The sequence below is a fragment of the Crocodylus siamensis genome, chromosome 1 (genome assembly GCF_052110815.1).
Source record: "Crocodylus siamensis isolate JL-2025a chromosome 1, ASM5211081v1, whole genome shotgun sequence".
NCBI classification, from domain to species: Eukaryota; Metazoa; Chordata; order Crocodylia; family Crocodylidae; genus Crocodylus; species Crocodylus siamensis.
The window spans coordinates 200925359-200940288 of NC_143395.1; the positions used below are offsets into that span (position 1 = coordinate 200925359).

At 46.9% G+C, this 14930-nt stretch overlaps 1 protein-coding gene across 3 annotated transcripts in view; it reads left to right on the forward strand.

Annotated features, from left to right (window-relative positions):
* Nucleotides 1-438: 438 nt before the first annotated feature.
* Nucleotides 439-14930, forward strand: part of SYNDIG1 (synapse differentiation inducing 1) — a 191801-nt gene continuing 177309 nt past the window's right edge. For all 3 annotated transcript variants that reach the window (XR_016443036.1, XR_016443037.1, XM_090052372.1), the window contains exon 1: nt 439-661. The gene's annotated coding sequence lies outside the window, so the exon portion shown is untranslated. The remainder of the gene's footprint in view (nt 662-14930) is intronic.

A 14930-nucleotide genomic window follows, 5' to 3' on the forward strand; every position in this document is an offset into this window, starting at 1 on the left:
CTATCACTGGGGGGCGGGGCAGCTTGAAGGGGCCTCCAGGCACTTCAGGCTGCTGCGGGGGGCTGGGCATGTGTGCGTGTGTCCCCAGGCCGCCAGGTGTGTGTGCATGTGTGTATGCTGCGTGTCCACTCTGCCGGGGCGCATGTGTGTGTGTGTCCAGGTTGCCAGGGTCCGTGTGTCCGGGCCGCCAGGTGCGTGTGCATCTCTGGGCTGGCAGAGCGTGCGCGCGCGTGCGAGTCCCCAGGCTGCCAGGTGAGGGTGCATGTCCCCAGGCTGCCAGGTGTGTGAGAGAGAGGCGCGGCGGGCGCCGGCGGCGCCGTCTCTAGGACCGGGCGGGCTCCGCGCCGCTCCCCGCTGCAGGGCGGTAAATTCCTGGCAGGCGGCGGCGCGGCGGGCGCGCGGACCCCTCGCCGCTCCCGCTCCCGGCCGCGGGCGCAGAGCGCGGCGGGCGCAGCAGCCGCAGCACGGAAAGTTGCCGCGCCGCGCCGCGCCGTGCCGTGCCGTGCCATGCGGGGCGGGCTCGCCCTGCCGCGCCGCCCCCCCGCGCACACTGCGGACAGCAGCGGCCGGCCGGCCGCGCCCCGGCCCCGGCCCCGGCCCCGGCGCCGCTGAGCCCGCGGGACATGCCGCTGCAGCCGCCCGGCCGGGCGCCGCCGGAGAGGTGAGTGCGGGCGGGCGGCAGCGCCGAGCACCGCAGCGCGGGCCGGGGCGGGACGTGCCCGCGGGGGAGGGAGGAGGGAGGCGCGGGGGCTGCGCTGCGCTGCGGCTCTTCCGAGGTGTCAGGGGGACCTCCCCGCACCCGCACCCGCACCCGCACCACCCCGCGTCGGGGCGCTGCGTCCGCTTCCCGGGCCGCGGGCTGTCCCCCTCCCCGCCTGCGCCACGGCCTGGGGAGCAGGGCACGCAGCTACAGACATACACACGTGCATGTGCACACACCTCTGTACATATACACACGTGCATGTGCACACACGTGTATATACGTGCGCACACATGTAAACACACATACCTGTATATACTTACACACATATGCAGGTACATACATATACATGTATAGAAATACACACAAGTACATGTATACGCATGCGTGTAGTCGCATGTACATGTATACATGTGTATGTATAGATGTGTGTACACATTTGTGTGCATATAAACACACGCACATCTGTACACACATCTATACATACACACATATGCATGCACACATGTGCATACATATATACATGTACACACCCATATATACATGCACATGCATGTACACACACATATATACACATACACACATACATATGCACCTATGTGTGTACACACATGCACATGTATACATACACATACATGTACACACAGATGCATGAAAAGCAGACCCCCACCCTGTGGTGGGCAGATGGGTGCCCACACCTGCTGTGCTGCCCACAGCAGGGTGCCTTGTAGCAGGTCAGATGGGGCACTCCATGGGAGTCTGGGGTCGGGTGCCTCTGCTTGCCCTGGAAGGAGGCTTGTGCCCTGGCTCTGCCAGAGGTGAGCTGCGGGGAGCAGGCTGTGGTGCAGCTCAGGAGATGCTTGGTGCCTGCAACTTTGCAAACCCGCCTGGAGATCTTTGTCAGAAAGGCGCCGCAGCTGTGTTAACAGTGGGCCATCGTACTGCTGACAGGGGAGCTGGGGACAGAACGGGCTCTGTGCTGTTATCTTCCGCCTCGTTTGTATCAGAGATGCAGCGAGAAACCGGGTAGCAGGGCGAGCACCAAAGGGCAAGCGTTTCCCTGAAGTAGAAATGTGGAATGATCTGATGAAATGGGACATTAGAAAGCAATCCTGAGTGCTGTGACTCATAAAAATGATGAAAGGGGAGAGGAACACTGATGGCTGCAACACCTCTCTAATGCTAGGTAAGGAAATGAAAAGCGCCTAAACTTTCTGGAGGGGGGGATTCAATATTCCATAAAAAAATAATAATAATTAGACAGTAATCCCTTGGAAACTAAGCATTAACAACAGTTAAAGCATGCTTTGATATGCTTAAAACAAGGAAGATAAGTTAACTGCCCCTTTCAAGGAGATTACTGTGTATTGTAAGATGCAGACTTGAGAACAGGCTTTTATGCATCCATAGATATTTAAATTGCTTCTTATTAATTATAGTTAATGAGCTTTCTTCTTCAAAGGAGCAGCATTTGGATGCTCTTCATGTTAGCTTCAAATTATGTTGCCCCAAAGGATAAGTTAATTCTCATTTTACTAGTGAAGGTGACATTTTAGTGACAGTTTTTAAACTACAGTTCATAGAAGCATTTATGTTAGATGAAAGCATTTGTAATAAATTAAATCAAATTTACGCTTGTTAAATAAGCAAACAAAAGAACATTGCACGTCTACTAACACCACAAACTTACCAACAAATTGCATACATAGCCAAGACTCTTCCTTAGCTATACAAATGCAGCTCTAATGCAGTACGTTACATTCTACTTAATTAACACTGCATTCAGTATTCAAAATGTTTTGACTTGTAAGGATGGTATTAGACTGGAAGATGCAACATACTACAGGAATACCCAGTAGTTATCTCCATCTGCTTGTTGTCTTTTCCATGATAAATTTCTGTTTACGAACATTTATACGTTGGCCATAAATGTCTCAGTCCTGAAGAGGTTTAAGACCTTGGTTCATTGGTTATTACATTAAGGCTGTACATTCAGTTTTGTGCCTTCCGAATTTTTGTTTCTTTTCTGATGCTGTGTGTCACAGTTTTGTCACTTCAGAATTTTTGGTGCTTTTTTTGGTGCTTTGTTTCTGAGACTGCACTCTTCCAGGGCATTATTAGTAGAGTGCCACTTGGAAAAGAAATTAAAACATTACAAAAGTTGTAGTGTTAGAAAAAATACTGGTACTCTGCATGGGCAACAACTTTGCTTCAACCTAATTGTAATAGGATGCATACGTGTGTGTCTGTGTTTAATTCTGTTTGTCCTGATACACAACATAAATATCTTTTGGCCACTGATTCAAGCCATGATTTACACAATCAAACTTTCAAGGCACGACTGTCTGTTAGGTAATAATAAAACATAAGGCCTACTCCTCAGAAGGTGTAAATCAGCCTTGCTGTATTGATTTAGATGGGATTATGGCAGTTTACACAGCTAAGGATCTGGCCCAAATGTGTTCAGTGCCGTTACTTCATACATGTGATGGACGCTGTCTAGGAAGCATTTATTTTCATTTCACCTGCAAGGGCTGCTTTCTGGAAGAGTGGTGCAGTACAGAGGAGGTGTTAGTGCATGTCTGCAATACTGAAGCCTATGCTGGTGTGTTGTGTTGATTTGGAGTACAGCTCCATTTCGTTCCCTGCCTTCCCAGAAAAACCTGCATGCTGGATAGAAACTCTGCAAGGGTTGTTTTTTTCTTTTCTTTTTTTTTTTCTTTTTTTGCAGATTGTTTAGTTGGAGGTCACAGTTTGCCTGAGCCATGGGTGAAGCCATGGGTTCAACTCCCTGAAACAGGTATTGCAGGGATACTGCACGAAGCCATAGCTCTCAGGTCAACCGTGCTTACAGCGTGCAACCTGCCCAAGACCTCTCCAAAGGCAGGTTGCACACTGAACTCCAAAGCTGGCATGGCCCCTGAGCATTGTCCCTTCTCACTGGACTGCCCACTGTGTGGGAGACCTGTCATTCCCTGTTGGAATCTCCTTCCTCCTCCTAAACCTGAAAAGTACTCATATTGTATTGTTGAAGCTACCCACTGTTTTAATGCCTGGTTGGATATGGGGCCATAGCTATATCCATTCTCATGCAAAGCTTCCTCAGGGGTCTGACCAGATGAGTATGATTCCTGCCCTCCCACTTCCAAGACCCTCTCAAAGAATCCAACAGGTTTTCATCATTTTCACCTGTGAAGGCCAGAGAAAACAAATTGCTCCTGTTTTCAGCTCTACAGTTCTCCGGCTCTTTGGGCTCTTTTTGCAGTGGCAATAAGTATGGCTTAGTATCACTAAGCACGTCTCACATACAATTTATGCAACTGAATATACTCTGGCTCAGAGTAATCTAATCCTGACATCACCATCTACATGTGCACTTAAGCATGGTAATTTACTGCACTGCCGGATACCTCTTGTATCTGACGAGACTATCTGGCAGTGCAGTAAGTTAGTCTACTGCGCCTTAATTGCTGCCCATACGTAAATGGTGAGACTTTACTGCACACCAAAATTAGTCTGCTGTTCAGTAAAATGTCTTAGGCTTTCAGTGAGTTTTGGATCACAGCCTTCATGCAAGGATCTGGGCCATATTGACTGATTTTTATTTATTTGTGTGATTTATATGCCACGCTTCACAACAAAAGCTCAGGGTGGCTTACAGCAAGAGAAACAGAGCAACTTAAATGGGCAACTAGAATAAATAAACTAGCAAAATAAAACAAAATAAAGCAGAGACCCACTAAGCAACATTTCAGCCTGGTTTGGGTTGCTAAATTCTTCCCAAACAGAAAAGTCTTGCAGCACCTCCAAAGGATACCCAGGCTTGGACTCTGGCAAGTTTCAAGAGGCAGGCTTCTCTAGACCTGAGTTGCAACTGCCAAGAATCACCTCCTGCATATTTTTGCCTGGCTCTCCACTGATCTTAGGGATTACAGTAGGGCATAGAGGGAAGGCTGTCCCTTGGGTATGTAGGGCCCAGGCTGTTTAGGGCTTCCTAGGTCAAAACTAACACCTTAAATTGTGCCCAGAAAGCTGCTGGGAGCCTGTGCAGACACTGGAGAACCAAAGTTACATGCTTCTGGTAACTCACCCCTATCAGAAGGCAGGCCACCATGCTTCGCACCAGCTATAGCCTCGGGACCATTTTCAAGGGCAGCCCCACATAGAATATATTGCAGTATTTTAGTGTGAAGTTACCAAGGCATGGATGCCGGTGGCCAGATTGGTCTAAAAGAAATGGTTGCAGCCTTCTCACTGGATGGAGTTAGTAAAAGGTGGTCCTAGCTACAGCTACCACCTGAAGATCCAGGTGCAGCAGAGGATCCAGGAGAACCCCAAGGCTGTGAACCTCAGTGACAAGGGGAGACTGAAGCCCATCAATGATGGGTGTTCCACTCCCCGCCAGGTCATCTGATCTGCCTACCACCATCACCTCTACCTCATCTAGATGCAGTTTTAATTGGTGCAGCTGCATCCAGTTCCCCCATATACATCATGCCCCATCTCTACTCATCCTGACTTTGAGTTATTCCTTCCATCCTGTCCCACTCCAGGGACACTCCAGGTATGTAGCCCTGTCTCTCAGTCCTGCTGTCTTTCTCTGGATCTGTGACTGTATTATAACCCACTGAAGCAAACCCTATTTTATTGCCCTGATGGCATTTGTTTAACCTGATAATCCTACCCCTGATAGATATTAACTGTTTTACAGGGTCAGTGAATAATTTCAGTAGCAAGCCCAGTTCACGTACTTATATTTTGTCCATAGTGGAGTATTGCTTAAGAAATGCATCTTTAAAGCTTGGTACATCTTTGCATTTTCTGTTTTCAGTTGCTGTTATTGTATTTGCATTAAGATAGCACCCAGAGATCCCAGCTGAGATCAGAGCCTCATTATGCTGAATTCCATACAGATAGGTAGTGAGAGTCCTTGCACTGAGTAGACACAGCTTAGGAGAGGAAGGGAAGCAAAGGCTGTTCCCCAGGAAAGTCAGTAGCTGAGGCATGATTAGAACCCAGGTCTCCTGATCTGATCCAGTTTCTATTAAGCTTCTTACAGCACCATGCAGCCCTGTGCCGTTAACACATGACAGCACATTGGTCTCTGAAGGCTCCTTCTAAAAAATGAAATTACAAAAATAATCTCAACTTGAAGCCTCTTGGAAGGATGAGGTCACCAAGCTAAGACCCAAAAGTCATGCTGAAGGAGTGAGGCCCATTATCTAAGTAGTATCAACAATACTTTCATAGGCACACCTCAGTCACTAGTCAAGTGGTAGAAAGTCACCAGAGGTTAATTGTGTGCTGTCTGTGTGTCTTGGTGTTGGCCTGCTGTACACATAAGCTCTGAAGCAATCATGGGTTTTTCTTAAGCCATGGTCTAATATTGCAGCATTAACTCAACTGCTTGATCAGTAAACATAAACCTTTTAGGAAAGTAAATGTCATTATCCAGAAGGACACCTATTGCCACCATCAACATCCCAGTCTTTCTGCTTGGTTTATTTACTTCCATTACTTGAATATAAGATGAACCCCCAATAATTAGTTTTGATACAGGGAAAATTTATAATTTTTTTATAATTTTCTAGGCATAGAATATAATTATTGGAGGTTTGCCTTTAATTTGTTCTTCTCCCACTGCTACAGCGTTGAAAATTAAATCTGGGGGCTATGTAGCTGCCTTTTCCTTTGCCTCTCACAACTCCCTCACCCTGCAGCCCTTTCCCCTTTTCTTATTGGCAGACCTAGCACTCTGTGAGCACATGGAAATGGGGAGCAACTTTAAAAACACCGGTCTTGAAATAAACATACCTGTCATAATTTCTATGCGTTACCCATAGACTTAGTTCATCCAGAATGTATGCATTTTACCATATATTAAACTGCTGCAAGTCTTAGCACATTTTAAATAACACTTTGGCACCTACTTATATATAGTACGAACTATGCATGATATAAGTACAAAGCCCAAAGGCTCATGATTTGCCATATAGGTCATTGGGCTGGGCCACAGCAGAGTCAACAGTGTTTCAAGCCATGGCGACCTCACAGCTCAGCACAACTCAGTATGTGTGTATACTTCAGATACCTCCCACAATTAGCCCCCAGCTCATGACTGGACCTGGGTGTTCTTGTTATGAGTCCTGGTATCCTCCAAAAATTGATATGTAGATGAGGCATAGGTGGGGTGACCATACATTCTGGGCAAACCAGGACAGTCCTCACTTCTGTAGTTCAATCTTGGCTGGTTGGTCAGAAGTCCCAGAGCGTAGTCCAGTGAGGATGTGGAACAGCATGGTGCACCAGGTAGGTGAGTGGGAAGGCAGTGCTGCTGCTGGGCAGTTGCAAGGCAGGCAGACTGAAGCAAGCACCACCCTACTCCAGTCCTCCCGCCTTGCGACTGGCCAGCAGCAGTAGTGCCTGCCTGGCCACCTGCCTGGTGTACCATGCCACTCTGCATCCCTACCAGACTCTGCTCCAGGACTTTTGACCAACTGATTGGGACTGGACTACAGAAGCCATGACTGTCCTGGTTTGCCCAGGATGGCTGGTCATCCTAGGCACAGGGCAGTCTGATCCAGCTTCACCTCCTGAAGCATGGGGCCAAACTAATCATATGCAACAGGCCGAGAGAGGAAGCAACAGAGGAATTCTGGATGAATTGTTTGAGGCCCTGTTTTGTGATGTTTGCCAGGCATGTAAGGCTGGTAAAGAAACAGGAATAATTGAAAATGGGAAAGAAAGGCACAATTCAGCTGTGGGAGTGAAAAGGAAGGTGAAATGTATGCAGTGTAATGGCTCATCATGACTTTAAAAAGAGTCAGTGCTGAGGGGAACTGCATTTAATGGACACTACCATATAGGGGGAGTTGGAGGCAACAAGAAGATTTTATGAAGAGCTATATCAGAAGAAGGAAATAGATAGCAAGAAGATGAAGGGTTTGCTGGAAGAGATTAAAGAGAAAGTAGAGGAGGAGGAAGCAAAGAAAATGGAAGAAGAGATAAGCTTAAAGGCAGTGGAAGAGTGCTTTAAAAGAGGGAAATCACCAGTAGCAGATGGACTAGCTATGGAATTTTATGAGACATTTTGGGCATGGGTAGGGAGGGATATAATGGAAGCTTTCAAGGAAATAGTGGAAACAGGAGAGACAAGGAAAGATTTTACAAGAGGTGCTGTGATCTTACTCTTTAAGAAAGGGGAGAAGGGACTCCTGAAAAACTGGATACTGATCACGCTCCTTAATATAGACTATAAGTTAATGGTCAAGGTGCTGGCTTCAAGGATGAAGAAAAACCTTCAGAAACGAAGTCCAAGTATGCTCAGTAGCAGTTGGAAGGATCCCCAAAACAATCAGAGTAATCAGAGATACACTGTTGCACATCCAAGAGAGGAAAACTAACACAGTTATAGCAAACCTAGATTTAGAAAAAGCATATGACAAAGTGGATCACGATTATATATTCAGAGTGCAAGGAAAATGGGATTCTGAGAGAAATTTTTATGTTAGATAAGGTTATTGTATAGAGAACCAGAGAAAGACACAAAGGATAAGAAAAGACAAGGTCATAAGTGGGGTGGAGATACTGGGAGGGAGAGAGCTAAAATGTATCATGGATGATATAAATATAGTAGTTAGAGATAGTTTTTGATGGAAAGGGTGCTAAAGCATACGTCAGAATATGGAGAAGCAATGGGGGCTAAACAAAATAGATAGAAAAGCACCATAATGGGAGGGGAACTGGAGGGACTTCGAGAAGTTGGGCCTTCAAATGAGAGAGAGAAAAATCTGAATGCTAGGGATCCTGATGGAAAATACGTAGGAGAGACCAAACAACAACTGCGCACCAGAATGAATGCACAGCAGAAATCTATCAAAGACGGATACCCAATGACCAGTGGGGACACATTGCTCACAAGAAAACCACTCTCTCTCCAACCTCTCAGTGCTGATCCTCAAAGGAAACTTATAAAACACTTCCCAGAGATGAGCCTATGAACTCCACTTCATCAGCCTCCTGGATACTAAAAATCATGGACTAAAGATAGACATTGGATTTATGGCACATTATAACCTGCCTGACTTCTGACTCCCCAGGTATCTCTCCACTATTCATCCCTCTTCTCTCTCTCTCCCCGCCCCCACCCCCAGCCTGTCTCTCACCCATTGACTCCTCAATCTACATTTTCTCTGACTACCTGTCTTGTATGCACACCAGCCCAGCCTCTGGCTTCTTTACTTTTCGTTCCATCCAGGAAGGGCACACACCAACTGCTGAAACTTCCTTAGCCTGACAAAGGGTTTTTGAACCCAAAAGCTTGCTTAATAATTGTTTTCGAATTATTCAAGTTGGTCTAATAAAAGATATCAGATTCACCCAAGGAATCTTGTCTGAGATCGTGATAGACACCAGAAAGAAAGGTAATACAGCATTGGAAAAGGTGATGGTAAAGCTACACCAAATGCTTTGGTTATGGTACGGAAGGAAACTGTCCTTTGCTGGAAAATTGGTGGTAGTTAAGGCTAAGTTACTGCTGATTTTTCTATATACAGTAATTGTATTCCCACTGATGAGGTGGCAGATAGCAAAAGTACAGAGGGAAATATGTGTGTTCTTCTGGCATGCCAAAAGAGAAAGGTTGGCTAGATCTGAACTGTGCAACACAAGAGAGAGGGGGAACAGGGGCTGCCAGATTTGGGATTGTTCATCTATATGAATTATATAAGTGTGGATTTATGTAACAGAGGGAGAGGTGAAAGTAGCGCATATCATCTGATTTCACACACCTGCAATTTTGAGGAAACGGAGTATATCGGATCTCTTTGAAGAGTCCATGGGTGTGATAACTGCCAATTCATTACATCAGGGTGGAATGATTTATGCAGAGATATAAAATAGGGAAGGTAGGGCTGGAGATCCTGAAGGAATTCATGAAAGTGGTAAGGGAGAGAGACAGGATGGTGCAGGCAGAAAACTTCATGGAAGGGCAAGTGAAGAAGGTGTGAGGAATAGTGGCAGGTAAACAACTAAAAGGGGAAGATGCTGAACTAGCATGGATGGTTGTAAGAAGTATCTTGCTACTGACCATGGTGGAACACAGATGGAGTCATTAGGGTGTCCAAGGGAAAGGTGTGGGTCCACCACTTTCTGTGTCACATAGTTTCATAGTTGGTAGGGTCAGAAGGGACCTAAGCAGATCATATACTCTGACCCCCTGCCATGGGCAGGAAAGGATGCTGGGGTCAAATGACCTTGGCTAGGTGACTGTCTAGCCTCCTTTTGAAGACCCCCAGGGTAGGGGAAAGCACCACTTCCCTTGGAAGTTGGTTCCAGCTCCTAGCCACCCTGGCAGTGAAGTAGCGCCTCCTGATATCTAGCCTGAATCTACTCTCAAGTCAACTTATGGCTGGTGTTCCTTGTTACCCCTGGTAGTGCTTGGGGGAACAGGGACTCTCCCATTGCCTGCTTGTCCCCCTGGGCAAATTTGTAGGCGGCCACCAGATCCCCTCTCAACCTTCTTTTGCGGAGGCTGAACAGGTTCAGGTCCCATAGCCTCTCCTCATAGGGCCTGCCCTGCTGCCCCCAGATCATGCGAGTGGCCATCCTCTGGACCCTCTCATTGCTGTTTACATCCCTCCTGAAGTGCAGCGCCCAGAACTGGATGCAGTACTCCAACTGCAGCTTTACCAATGTCACAGAGAGGGGGAGGATCACCTCCTTGGACCTGCTTGAGATACATCTGTGGATGCATGATACAGTGCGGTTAGCCTTAGTGGCCGCATCCCCACATTGGCAGCCCATGTTCATCTTGGAATCAGTAATGACTCCAAGATCCTTTTCTGCCTCTGTGCTGACTAGAAGGGAGTTCCCCAGCCTGTAGCCAGTTGTTCCTCCCCAGGTGCAACACCTTGTACTTGTCTGTATTGAAACCCAACCTGTTCTCATCTGCCTACCTGTGTAACCTGTCGAGATCTAGTTGTAGCCTGTCCCTCTTTTCTAGCATGCTCACTTCTCCCCACATCTTAGTGTCATCTGCAAACTTGAACAAGGTGCTATTTACCCGCTTGTCCAAATTGCCGATGAAGATGTTGAACAGTGTGGGCCCGAGGACCAAGCCCTGAGGGACCCCACTGCCCACATCCCTCCTGGTCGAAAATGACCCATCCACCACCACTCTCTGGGTGTGGCCCTCCAACCAATTTGTGACCCATCTGACTGCGTAGGCGTTGACACCACAGATGCCTAATTTTTTAATGAGAATGGGGTGAGAGACAGTGTCAAAGGCCTTCCTAAAGTCCAGGAAGACTACATCCACCACAACATCTGCATCCAAGGCTTTTGTGACCTGGTCATAGAGGGCCACCAGGTTGGTCTGACAGGACCTGGCTCTAATGAACCCATGTTAGTTGCCCTTAAGCATAAACTCCCTTGCTGGCCCCTCAGATGTGCTCCTGGATAATTTTCTAAGACCAAGGTAAGACTAATGGGCCTATAGTTTCCTGGGTCCCCTTTTCTCCCTTTTTTGAAAATGGGGACCACATTGGCCCTTTTTCAGTTGGCAGGCACCTTGCCAGAGCACCACGAGTGCTTGTAAAGCACCAAAATAAACCTGTTATTAGTGCAGGAGATGGTATTGTATGGACTCATACCAAAGGGATCGGATAAAACGTTCTTAAGGTCTTTATTAGCATGTTTTAAAACTAGTTTATGGAACGTAAGAAACCTCCAGTTTTTTAAGGGGTTGGCTTTCACTGAACAATAATGCCTGAAGCTACATGAATTGAAATACTTCATCTATCAGGACAAGGAAGAGATCAGCAAAAAAAAGGTAGAGAACAAGTGAAGGAAAAAGGAATGGACACGCTTATTTCACTAAACCAACAGAGAGGACTGATGGGAGGGGTGGAGAGTTTCAGGTGGTTACTGAGGTAATCATTTGTCATGGGTTTCCGGATAAAGGAAAAGAGTTCTGTTAGTGTTTCTTTTGTGAGAAGATGTATGTTATTTAAGAGGTTTAATATATGTAGTTGTATGTTTTTGATATGTAGTTATTTTTGTGTTAAGAAGTCTTGGTAAAACAAGGGTGCTCAATATGTGAAGCTTTGTAAATGTAGAGTGATAAGTGTGGTTTTAATACATTTTTTTAAATAAAAAAGGTTCCCATCAGCATGTTTACCTCAGATGGGCCATGTATTTTAGAGTCATGCTCAGTGTTGGCTGCATTTAATTTATTTCATGGTTGGTTTCCATTACTGGGAACATAGTGCTTTTTAGCAGCAGTTCAAAGATAGACAATGTATTTTATACAGTTTCCTTGCATGGGGACATAAGAGCAGGGACATCTTTCCCCATGCCGTTTGGGGGAAAAGCCCTTGTCTTGTATTTGAGTATATATGGTAGATGGTAAGTTTTTTGCTAAAGGACTGAGCCTGCCTGTGGGTCTGTAAAAAGCCAAGCACTAAGGAGACCAATTTTGGATCGAGCTGTTGTAGCACTAATCATCATATTCACCAGGCAGGAGGAAGCCCTCAGTATCTGACACCTCCCCAGATCTTGCAGTGATGGGTATAGTGTAAGATCCCAGTAAGAACTTCATTAACTCAGGGGAGTGACTTGTATCCTGCAAGTTTCAATGAGAATAACTTCTGGCCTTTGGTGCATTATTCCATTTTCTGTAGCAATGGGTAATTCTTTTGTAGTTAAGGTCATGGCTGTGTTTCTGCCGTACACCCAATTTTGCCCTTTGGTAATGAGCAGCAGAAATAGTTGTCTGAGCTTTGAATTTGGAGGTTAAGTTTGGGACTAAAGTAGGGTTTTTTTTACCACGTTTGAGTGATTCTCTTGTGTCTATAATGAATTCTTAATTGTACATAGAGGAGTCAAAGGAGTCACATTGCATTTATGTCACTTTAAATGAAAGTGCTTCATTTACAATTAAGAATGCAGTTATACAGCCCAAAGAACAGGTATATTTACAGTGCAGTTTTCTGTCCTTTGGCTTGCTAAATTGCTGACTTTTGGTTCCTGTTTTTGGAAGGGCTCTGACCTCTCTGGCTGCTCTGAGCACAGGTTCTATACAGAGAAGGAATACATGTGGTCATGCTTCCTGATGCTGAGTAGTGTCACTGCAGTGACCTCAGCACATAGGGTAAAATCATTGAAAAGAAATCCCAAAACTCCCATTGACTTCTAAGGAGCCAGGATCTCACCATTCATTCCCTCCTCCCTCTGCCCCACCACCAAAAACCCAGGACTAAGCATGTAGTTCCCACTCCAAAATGACCATCTTTCCACTTTTTCACACTCGCCACTATCCTGCTTGTGCTTACAACACTGGTATCTCCATCACCATCCTTGACAGAGCACCTAGAACTCTGACTGATCATGGTGATGGAGGGGCTTGTGATCTCATGTAAGTAGTGGTATCATTCTGCAGACATTCCTTGTTTTAGTGGCAGTGTGAGTGCAGGACGTTGGAAAATAGAAGTAAATAGGAGTGCTGTGGTTTATTGGGTATGCATGGGCTATGGGAGTAGGAATATAGATATGATAGAGAAACATACTTTAAGGATAAGAACCTATAACTTCTCTATGCATCACATCATTAGATGCAGGGGTAGCAGTGGATATAGTCTTCCTGGACTTCCGGAAGGCCTTCGACACTGTATCTCACCCCGTTCTCATTAAGAAGCTTGGGGCTGTGGTGTAGACACCCACACAGTCAAATGGGTCGCCAACTGGCTGGAGGGCCGCACCCAGAGGGTGGTAGTGGATGGGTCCTTCTCAACCTGGAAGGACGTGGGCAGTGGGGTCCCGCAGGGCTCGGTCCTCGGGCCCGCACTGTTCAACATCTTCATCAGCGACTTGGAGGAGGGGGTAAAAAGCACCCTGTTCAAATTTGCTGATGACACTAAGATGTGGGGGGATGCGGGCACGCTGGAAGGATGCAACAGGCTACAATCAGACCTAGACAGGTTACAAGGGTGGGCGGACGAGAATAGGATGGGTTTCAACACAGACAAGTGCAAGGTGATGCACCTCGGGAGGAACAACCGGCACCATACCTACAGGTTAGGGAACTCCCCTCTTGTTAGCACAGAGGCGGAAAAGGACCTTGGGGTCATCATTGACTCCAAGATGAACATGGGCCGGCAGTGTGGGGAGGCAGTTAGGAAGGCCAACCGCACCTTGTCATGCATCCACAGATGCATCTCAAGCAGGTCCAAAGAGGTGAATCTCCCCCTCCATGCGGCACTGGTCAGGCCGCAGCTGGAGTACTGCATCCAGTTCTGGGCACCACACTTCAAGAGGGATGTCGACAGCATGGAGAGGGTCCAGAGGAGGGCCACTCGTATGATCAGGGGACAACAGGGCAGGCCCTATGAGGAGAGGCTACGGGACCTGAACCTGTTCAGCCTCCAAAAGAGAGGGCTGAGGGGGGATCTTGTGGCCTGTTATAAACTAGTCAGGGGGGATCAGCCAGCATTGGGGAAGTCACTGTTTCCCCGAGCACCGCCAGGAGTGACCAGGAATAACGGTCACAAGCTGGCAGAGGGTAGGTTTAGGTTAGATATCAGGAGGCGCTACTTCACGGTCAGGGCGGCTAGGATCTGGAACCAACTTCCAAGAGAAGTGGTGCTGGCTCCTACCCTGGGGGTCTTTAAGAGGAGGTTAGATGAACATCTTGCTGGGGTCGTTTGACCCCAGTAATCTTTCCTGCCATGGCAGGGGGTCGGACTAGATGATCTGCTTAGGTCCCTTCCGACCCTAGAAACTATGAAACTATGAAACATACCCATCATAGAGATGGGAATAGCATCCTTGCCCTGCCTCCTAGCCATGTTGGGAGGTTGAAAATATTAAAAGCTTAGAGCAGCCATTCTGAACTGGGAGTACATGTACCCCCAGGGGGTACGTGAAGCCTTATCAGGGGATACGTTAAATATATTTCATACACTGTCTAAGACAGGTTGAAGGGCCTAAAAAATTAATTTCCCATTGAAAGCGGGTACGTGAAGTCTCACTCTGAGACCAAGGGGTACATCGACTGAAAAAGGTTTGGAACTGCTGGCTTAGAGGCTCAGCTACTGTAGTAATGGGGGCCATGTGAGTGCCTTGGATAGATAATGGGCCAGTCTCTCAGCTGCATAAATCAGCAGGACTCCAATTTAGCCCAGTGATGCCTCTAGGTTGGTGGGTGGGCTAAAAGCTTGGGTTGTCCACCTGC